This window comes from Leptodactylus fuscus, chromosome 7 (assembly GCF_031893055.1).
Source record: "Leptodactylus fuscus isolate aLepFus1 chromosome 7, aLepFus1.hap2, whole genome shotgun sequence".
NCBI classification, from domain to species: domain Eukaryota; kingdom Metazoa; phylum Chordata; class Amphibia; order Anura; family Leptodactylidae; genus Leptodactylus; species Leptodactylus fuscus.
The window spans coordinates 139,564,612-139,575,697 of record NC_134271.1 but is presented as its reverse complement, the minus strand read 5'-3'; positions in this window follow the sequence as shown (position 1 = coordinate 139,575,697).

The window sequence follows — 11,086 nt, the reverse complement described above, 5'->3', positions numbered from 1 at the left end:
CCTTTTTAAAAATGGTTGCCCAGGACCTGAAAGTCATAGGATAGATCATCATTATCAGATCAGTTAGACCCTGTCCCGATCAAGTGTTTTGGCTAGGTATGTGACTAGAATCAGCTTTGCTTCTATTCAAGTAAATAAGAAAAGGGTTGCAATTCCAGGCTCCACCACTACAGTTAATGGAGCTCTGTATACCATATAAAGTTTTTGCTCCATGCAGTTTGTCTCAAATGGACTCAAATGGACTCCCATGTCCCAAACTGGGCTTTATCAAGAGGGGACATGGCCATCAGAATGCACTATGGAGGTCTCCTGGAAGCCACCTTTAGATGTAGCTTGGTTTCCCTTGAGCAAAGATATAACCTGGCCAGGGTAAGGTGACTTTTTATGGCCACCTCCAAGCATACAGCACTGGGGGGCAAAAGCCCTATGCACTAGCTACACCGCTGCCTCTATGATAGGTATGGATGTCTTCAGAACGCATTTCAACCAGCATAACATGTAGAAGTACAAACAACAGTCAGGAGACACCATCTCTACAAGGCGCATTGTTTGTAAGAGCTACTTGAGCAGGTGTACAAGTGGTTTGATGAAAGAGAGAATTGCTGAGACCCCTTTAACTGAGAGCACTCAACAAGATCTATAGCCCAAAATGCCGGTCCTTGAAGCCTTTCAAGAGAGGGACTCTTCTGTAGAGAGCAGACACCACATCACCTCGCCAAGATAAGATAAAGTGGTCCATGTGGATTCCATCCATGGCTCTTATCATTCCTGACTGGTGTACAGGGAAAGTAAGCCCCCCCCCCCCCCAGATACCAGATCCTTAGCCGAGGCCGAGCAGATTCCTAAAGACAATTAACCCTCAATTAAAAGAAGTAGATCCAGTCCTTCTTCTTTGTTGGTCGCTACAGTCACCATTACACCTAGTATATTTAGCTGCCCTACTTTGTACCCACTCAACAACCCCTAAAGATCAGATCGGGGGGTAAAACAAAGATATACCATGCTGGAATGGCATAACATGAAGATCCTGTGCCCCAATGCAAAATCTGTACCGGTTCATAGTATTGGTCCACTCATATTGGGAATAGACACCCTATGGATCCCCTAAGGGTCCTGAGCATAGCTGTGACTACAACCATTGGACCCTCCAAGTTTTGCCCATGCAGCTGGGACGTAGCTTGAGGAAATGCAGAGGTATCTGCCACATACAGGTTTTGGTACTAAGGGGTCCAAAGACCCTTCTACTAGGCAATGAGACACTATAAAAATATATGGACTAAGGTATGTGGTGGATATATTATAGATTTTGTTGTGGGGAATTGGGGCTTATGGTTAAACCCCCGGTGACAACCTCCCGTACTCCTATAAAGGCAGGCACATCTCCTAGGCTGCTGGGGTAGCAATCACTTTAGATGTAACCTGGGCACCTTATTTGCTGGTCCCGTCCCAAAAGGGGACATGGCCAGCGCATTTGGTACCCAAGGGAACATGGAGATATACAAAAGGGGCAATGGTGATATTACAAAGGGGCATGACCATGTCCATAGAGGCATGGTCTCACCCAAAAAATTTTCTGCACATGTCATCCTCCCGTTACCTGCCAGAACAATGTTGCCAAGTATGTACATGCACCCAAAGAGATGGTAAATGCTGCAAACGGGTCTCTAGACTGTAGGTATATTTGGGGGCAAGGCCGTGCCCCTTTTGAAGTGGCTCCACCACTTTATAGGACAGGACACTCCCCATTTTTGCACTTGCCATGCCCCTTTCGGTGAAGTGATCAAGCAATGACGTGCCTAGGCCGCTTTTTCAGGATATGACTCCTCCGCTGTCGGCATCCGCTGTAGTCCATCTTCAATGACATCAGACGTCACATGACCCGGAACGCAGGCCGGGGTCATGTGATGTCAGAGAAGTCAGACGACTAGGCCTGAAGCCTACCCGGATCGTGGAGAGGTAAGTAACAGTGTTTTTTATGTTTCGTACTTCTCTCGGGCCTCTGATCATTATACTCGGGGGTCTGAATAGTAGTCACCCCTGTGGCAATCTATGATGTCTATGGCCAGTTAGGACCTTAATTCTCACCCTACACGAGCCAGCTAACCCCGACAGACCTCTGTGTCCGGGCCTATGTAATGTCCCCCTATTAAGGCTTGTTCTCCAGCTGCCCTTAGAAAGTTACGATCCATTTTATAAGCGCCGGCCTGGTCCTGTCTCCCGTAAATACACTTTTTTATGACTCTGAAAACCCCTATTTAACGTTTCAGCCCCTCCCTAGCCTGCAGCTCCCTATAATACAGAGCACATGATGGCTGCAGCCTGAAGAAGGACACTACTCCTGAAAAAAGTGAAACAACAGGACTTCTTGTGTCTCCTCTCCCCCTCCTTCTCCAAAGGTCGCAACCTTTTGTGCCCTTTATATGACATGCTGGGTCATGCCGCCACCCCCAATCCACATTCCATAAAAAGGAACGAAATTCCAACAGAACCACTGACTGCGGACGGCATCATTGTCTGGTTTTGGGGATGGGGAGGGGGTAAGTCAGTCAATGGGGGGTATGGGGCTATATATATTATCCTTTGTAAACCATATATAATAAGATATACTTGAAACCTTTGTGTGATGTAGATATATATGGACCCTAAAATTAAATCATTCAAAAAATTGCAATGAATGATGGATATTGGATGGATCTCAGGAATAGGAGAGGGAAACTAATGTTAAGACAAAGATAGAAACTAACATACCCCCAATCAGATTTGGGGTCATATCAGCACTTCCCTCCATATACTATAATGCACATATTGTAGAAATTAAGTTTTTGAGATGGACCCACATTGGAAATTTTTGGTTGAATTCTGTAGTTAAATTCTGAAAACATGGAGGTAGCAGTAGACTACACTAAAGAAATTTATTGTCATAGACACAAAAATTTGAAAATTTTTGGGGAAAATTTGAACCCCAAATTAAAGGGATTCCAAAGTCTCCAGATCTACAAAATTGGTAACGTATGAGTCTGACTTCCAGTCCCTCACTGATCATCACCAACTGGCTCTCCCTTGATCATTTACCAACCACAACTCAGTAATTAGTAGTAGTGGTCGGGCCTGGTACTGCAGTTAATATCGACTCACTATTCAAGTGAGGAAGATGAGACGCATGGACTATCAAACCACCCATCCCCCACCGACTATTAAACCCCCCTAAGCCCCCCCCATCACCTGTCTACCCCATACCCACCGACACCCAAACGCCCCAAAAAAGAACGAGGAGACCCTAAAGACACTCAAACCCCCAATCCACGAACCCCGTACCCATCCCCCTCCACCACCCCCAACCTTCTTTCTGCTTCGGCAACACCAAACGTTCTATTCTTTGGTAATGCGAATAAAGCTCATTTGTATCTTGAATGGGACCGAGCTGCAATACTAAAAGCAGCCACTACTAAAAGTATGGAGCTGTTCTACGAAATTATTAAGCGGATGTGGATGAATGGTGACTTCAATCAGATGATCATGGGGGTGCAGAGAGTCGAACCTCCATCGATCTGACATTGATGGCTTACTCCAAGGAAAGGTCATCAATTTTGTGGAGAACCCCTTTAACATTGCCATTAACACTGTCCCTATAAGGAACAGTTCAATTATTTTATAATTTATCGGACCCAACAAAATAACTAGACCATAAAACCAAAAATTAAACAAAAAGTTGCAACTTTATGCCCAATAGAATAACAGGACCAAAGGCCTCGTACACACAACCGTACTTTTTATCCGCAATTGCAGATCCACAAGATCAAAGCAACGGAGCAATGGGCCCATATATACACAGCTGTAGTTTTTGTGGCTGTGGTCCGGGCCGAATTGAATATGGAGAAGGTCCTTAACTTGTTCACATTTTTGGCTCTGTCAATTTGTTTTCCATGTACGGGTCAGTGACCCACGGACATCAATTATCAATTATTTTTACAGAATTTACAAAAAAAATTTAACAATGAAATAAAAAGTTCCAACTTATGTCCAATAGAATAAAACCATAACAAAAAATACTAAAAATTTTTCAATTAAATCAAAATTCACCACTTTTTACCCAACAGAATAACAAAACAAAAATTACAGACATTACAAAAAGTTACAGCTTAAATTTTTTTTTTAAAGAGGAAATATGGGACTGGGAAGAAATATATTGCGCAATAATTTTTCATTATTAAGGGCCCGGGTGATAGCAATGCCCGTATCTGCCTAGTCTTAATTGCCTGACCCAGGGGCAGCCCATTGCATTGACAACAGTAGAGAATGGAGCAGCCTTCCCTTGTGTCTGATCTTCCTCAGAGACCCCAGGGCTGTGTGAGTCAGCCAATTATGGCTTATTTGGCTTCAGAGTAATAAAAATCAAGTTAAGCAGGTCAAGCGTTGGGGCCACGTAGTTGCACACATTTCTGTTTAATAGCCCACTTAGGAATCACAGAGATGTTTCTGTGCTGATGGGGAGATAAGGAGCAGGACTCTGCACAGACTCCACGGTCTACCTTCCTTACTCATCCTCATGGACTAGACCTCGGGGCCACAGAGGGATTTGTATGAATAACAGTGTAATAATACCCCAATAATAGACATCATCATACTATCTACTGGTGAGACCCGGTGCAAGACACCTGCCCCCGAGCAGTCCGACGGCAACATTTTCAAAGCAAAAATTTCAGGTTGTAATTACAAAGCGTTAATAGTAAAAGAAAGTCAAATTACAGTAAAATTCCATCGTCTTAAAATCCGACGGACGTCAAAGGGTTTCCAAAAATAATGGGAAAAATTTAACTTTCAGAACCTTCAAAGAAGATTGTTTCCACCACTGGCCAGTTTCCTACCATTGTCCTTCACCATACTTGTATATTGTGTGACATGGCCGTTCTGCATTGTGAGACTTTGGCCAACTGGCCAACTATTGCTCCTGATCCTCTGTAAACACTCATGTTTGGTGTTTTGAACTGGAAGAGGAGACTCGTTCCTACTAGACCAATGTCAGTGAGACCTTTTTTGGGTCATGATCAACACAGTGAAGTGTTTTCCCACTCCTCCAGAACTCCAGGAGATCACTCGGGAAAGTTGGCAACTATGACATATACGTTAGTTGGCTGGCTGGTCTTGGTTACTTTTGGCACCGATATCTATCCACTGTCAGAAGGGCAGGCCTTAGAGCGTAGCATTACAAAAAAGCATTGTCACGGGGGTTTTCCTCGCTGCCCAGCAATGATGCCATGCTATAAGACCCACTCTTCTAACAGTGGAGGGATATTGGAGCCGAAACGAATGACACCGATATCTCCAGCACCAAGTTGTGCTGAAGTCACCGTCATATAATACTGCCGATCTACGAGGACCGAGTTCTCCACATGACTAGACCAATGAATGCCAGATATGTACTGCTCATGTACTAACTGGTAGAAGGGACCATATGTACTGGAGTCCCTGTACTCAAAACAGGGTGCCATATTTGGGAGGAGACATGTAAAAGGGGTCCAGGAGGAAGAAGGCATGCCATGGGTGACCCGGTGTGCACCAGGCCCTAGACCAGCAATTCCCAACAGGGGTGGCTTGGAAATCCACCAGGAGGCTACGGCAATCTAGTTGGGAAGATGACCACATGCCTTCATGCAACAGTATCTACGTGTTTAGGATGGTTTCAACTTTTGGTAAAAACGACTTGATAGGGGTGCCCCGAGTCTGAAAAGATTGGGAAAGAAGTAAAGATTATTTGGTTGGTTCTCGTTCGTCCTCTAGTTTAGCATTACTATTGCATCTGCCCTTACTAAGAGGGACTGTGTGATAGAATTACACCACCTATTTCCTGGAAATAATCCAGATTACGTGTCGGAAAAAATCTTTTTGAATGAGAAGTTGCTAAATTTAGCTGTTCTGTTTTAAATGATGCCCAGATTAAAATGGGGGCGCTGTTGCACTGCAGTCAGTGGAAATGTTTTGCTGTTGGCAGTGGTGTAAAGTGGTATTGCAACTAAAACAGGATCACTAGATCCATTATTTCTGCTAATCTGAAAAAAAAATCAATGTCAAATTTTCAGGAAATATCTCCAGGAATGTTCCTAAAAGGAAAAACACTGAAATCCACTTGTTTATCTCCTATAGATTGTAATGGCAAGTAAAAAAAAATGTTACATATCAGTGACTCAACAAAGCAGCAAAAAACATGGCTGTGTTGTATAAAAAAACAGTGCCACATTGGTCTATAGGTCATTTCTGGTACTGCAGTTCAGCTTCAACCAGGTACTAAATATCACACATAACTTGTGAACAGGCGTGGTGCTGTTTTTCTTGTCTTGGACAGGTCCTTTAAAGAGGACCTTTCTCTACCTTCAACAACTCCTCTGAATCCTTCAATAGGTGCCACTCTACTGATTCTAACACATTTGGAATTTTTTCTCTACCCTCTACAATTCCTGAACAATCCTTTCTGTTAGTTTCAGCACAAATATGGTCACTACTGTCTGGTGGGCGGTGCTAGGCTGGAGCAGGTAGTCTAGCACCGCCCACTAGACAGTATAATTGTGCTGAAACTTAAAACAATGATTGCTGGGGAATGGTGAGGGCTAGAGAAAAAATTCCAACTATGCCAGAATCAGCGGAGCAGCTCCGATTGAAGGATATGAAGAGTTGATGAAGGTGATGAAAGGCCCTCTTTAAGTTTTTAAGGTATGACGGCTGAACCTTTTCACTAGAATGATGGGTTGTTGGCTCCACAGTCTCCATTGCAGGTACAAGATGGGTCCACTACTTTATTTGGGGTAGTATAGAGATAATGTTTATATAGCCCACCCCTCCCCCTCCCATTGTTACCTGTACAGGTTTTCCTTGGGAACAGCCATAAAACACCCCCCAAGGTGGGAACCACTTATGTGTCATTAATAGTCCTTTCACTGTCTGCCCTTCAAGTGTCACCTTGGAGGAGGGGGGGACGTCACTTAGCATATGACTAGAGGACTTGTTAGGATATTAAGGTCTTGTCAGGCATAGGTGTCACCTAATTACTGTCCCTGGAAACACAATGAAAGCAACACCCGCTGCTGGGAGGATACAATACACAGACACACACTTCTTCCTGGGCAGTTTATCTGTATGAGGCATCTGACCCCAGAGAATAGATAAGGGCCACTTACCTCAATCCACTAGTATTAACTGCAGCAGACAGTATAACATTTAGTAGACTGTATCACACATGGCAGGCTTAGATACATTGTTTAGCAACATTATCGCATGTGATAGGCTTAGATATACTAGATGAACAAACTATTTCTCATGATAGGCTTAGATACAGCAGCTCAGCAAACAGTTCAGTACACAGTACACGAGTTCAGCAGACGGTATCACATGTAACAGGATTGGATACACCTCAGCAGAGAGTATCGCACATGATAGGTCTTGAGACACGGCTTTTCATACAGTATCACATATGATAGGATTAGATATATCTTCTCAGTACACGGTATAACACAATAGGCTTAGATACACTTGCTGAACAAACCTTATCTTTGGCAACAGGCTTGGCTGCACCATTTCAGCAACCAGTACTACACATTGCTGGCTTAGATACATTGGCTTAACAAGCTGTATCTCAGGTCACAGGCTTAGCAGACCGTCTTCACAAGATAAATCACAAGAAATCACAAGATAGACTTATATACACAACTTCTGAGGACTGTATCATACATTATAGAGTTTGTTGAGTTGGCGTATCCAATCCTCTCTTGCATCACAAGCTTAGATACATAACACTCTCATTCGACCACTCCATGAGCAGATGTATCACTTACATGGGGCTACAGACATGGGCTCAGCGGAGTTTAGTTCATGTGACGGGCTTAGATACATCAGCTCCGTAGATTGTATCTCAGATGACAAGCTTAGGCTCTGTTCACACTTCACTCATACGACAGACCTATATATAAGAAGAAGAAAAAAAGACGGTAGTATGAACAGAGCCCAAGATGCATTGACTGACCAGAATATATCTCGCCATAGGCTTAGATACATCAGCATAGCAGACACTATCATATATCATAGGCCTGGATATATCTGCGCAGTGGACAGTATCACACATGGGAGGCTTGGATACACTAGGTCAGTGGGTAGATACAACATGGATACACTAGGTCAGTGGGTAGATACATCATGGGAGGCTTGGATACACTAGGTCAGTGGGTAGATACAACATGGGAGGCTTGGATACACTAGGTCAGTGGGTAGATACAACATGGGAGGCTTGGATACACTAGGTTAGTGGGTAGATACAACATGGGAGGCTTGGATACACTAGGTCAGTGGGTAGATACAACATGGGAGGCTTGGATACACTAGGTCAGTGAGTAGATACAGCCCATATCTCATCTGTCATGGTCAGGAATGATCTCAGATCTCTGTGTAGACTTGTTGGTGCGGCTCGGGTGACCACCGGTGATATGCAGAACGTCAGTCCAGTCACACTCTCGACAGAAATAAATCGGCGTGCTGGTATTTTCTGTATTTTCTCGAGCCATCCATCATGGGTTATCATGGACAGACTACGTGTGAGTGCTGAGGAGATGAGAGCATTCTTCTACATTTCTCTGAAGACGTAAGGAGGTCGAAAACTCAACAACTATCCGGACCTGAGAAGTCCCCAAGTCCAAGGCTGAAGTGTTATATAGGAGTTAGACAGTGATATATTGTGCGGCCATAAAAGTACAATAATATGACAATTGGTGTCAATAAGCTGCAGGCAAAGCCATGGCCTCCAGTGCCTAATGGTTCAGAGGTTGAGATGTGCTGCAGTTTTACTTCCATCTCACACAGACAACACAACCCAATGTCCCACCGGGACGTCTACCATATAAGAAGACACCAGTATTATAAATAGCATATGGTTGTGGTGCCGTCCTCTTCGTTGTAGTCAATGGGAGGCAGAGACTGAAGCAGGACGCCAAAAGATAAGTGTCCCTTAGTGTTGAGCCGATCTTGAGATTTCAGGATCATTTTTAAAATCCGATTTTCGATTATTTTCCAGCCGATCCTGATCGTGAAATTTTTTCGATTGCTGATTGGGATCCGATCTTTCCCGATCCCGATTAATGATATATACATGAATAGGGTTGAGTCGACCTTGAGATTTCAGGATCGTTTTTAAAATCCGATTTTCGATCATTTCCCAGCCGATCCCGATCGTGAAATTTGCTCGATCACTGATCGGGATCCGATCTTTCCCGATCACTCAACCCTAGTGTTCTGCTCAGTCTAGCCACAAAACCCAATAAATCAGGATAGGTTCACACGTAGGAATCCGTCTCGGATTTGAGGACGGACTCCGCTCCCGAATCCATGACAGATTCCGTCCCGAATCTGCCTCCCATTGCTTTCAATGGGAGGCAGAGACCGAAACAGGACGCCAAAAAATAAGCCTCCTGCTCGATCTAGCCATAGATTCCAGAGCCACAGAACCTGCGGTACGAGACATTTGATGTGTACACAAATAGGTCCACACGTAGGAATCCGTTTCGGATTTGAGGACGTATTCCGCACCCGAATCCATGACAGATTTCGTCCCAAATCTGCCTCCCATTGAAAGCAGAACGCAAAAAAATAAGCCTCCTGCTCGATCTAGCTATATATTCCACAGCCACAGAACCCGCGGTACGAGACATTTGATGAGTACCATTAGGATAGGTTCACACGTAGGAATCCGTCTCAGATTTGAGGACGGATTCCGCACCCGAATCCATGCCAGATTCTGTCCCGAATCTGCCTCCCATTGAAAGCAGGACGCCAAAAAATAAGCCTCCTGCTCGATCTAGCCATAGATTCCAGAGCCACAGAACCCGCAGTACGAGACATTTGATTAGGACCATTAGGATAGGTTCACACACAGGAATCCGTCTCAGATTTGAGGACGGATTCCGCTCCCTAAGACATGGCAGATTCCATCCCGAATTGCTTTCAGACGATCGCAGCAGGACGCAGAAAAAAATCAGAGCCAGAGCTTGGGAGTTAGGAGTATTCTGAGATGAGGGAGGCCGGGAGGTCACCCCTTTATGCGGGAGAGTTGGCCCCAGTAGGAGGGAGTGTAGTGAGTACATTTTGCGTACAATACTGCAGACAATGGTGGCGCTATAACAATTTCGGGCAATAAAAATTAGCGAGAGGCTGAAATCCTCCATTGCACAATGGCCGACTGTGAACTTTCCAGGCCTGGCATGATTTTCCGCTACCCAAAGGAAAAAAAAAAGTTAGAAAAAAAGTTTTTGCTCAGTTGTTTAAGAACTTAATGAACATTTGTAGGCCACATGTTAATACTATATTAACCTCAGGTGACCTTCACCACAGTGCAAACATTACAGCTATTCACTAGGAGGTAGCGCCTCGCAGGGTCACTATGCCCGGCACTTTGATACTTTCTGGCAGCAGAAATTATTTTTGAGGAAGGCTGCAGCAGCGGCTTGACCCCACTGACCCCCAGCTGTTCCCCTCCATTGGTGGGAGGGTGAGGAAGAAGGGGTCAGATGCCGGTCACAGGTTTTCTAAACATGTCTTACTACTCTTCCTTATCTGTGTCAAGTCGTTTATTTTATGGTAAGAGTTTCATGTCCCGCAGAAGATTAGATAAGGTCTTGCAGGTAGTGGTGCCATTAAGAGGAATCCTACAGGTGGATGAGGAAGACAAAAAGTGTGGCTGGAATGAGGAGCGGGGCTGTCTGCTGAGCAATGAAGTAGTGGTGACAGTCAGCAGGCAGCATGGATGAAATACCTTCCTGCTGTCTGGATTCGGGGATAGGTTATTCATAGAGAAGACTAGACATGTGCTGGGGGTCTGGAACTGAAAGCGACCCAAGGGTACGGACTTTTTCCTTGCCATATTAGAAGAGTTTTCCAGCAGTCTCTGCTTTCTGGTCCTTTTTGACCTACAGGAAATGGCTGCTGAGGCCCGGGATTGGCTGAGAGTTCATTTCCTGTGTGGCAAGGGGGAGCAGGAAGTAGAGGATCGGCGAGGTGAATATTTTTTACTAGGCCGCATCATCTTTATTGCTTACATAGGAACAGTGCCGTA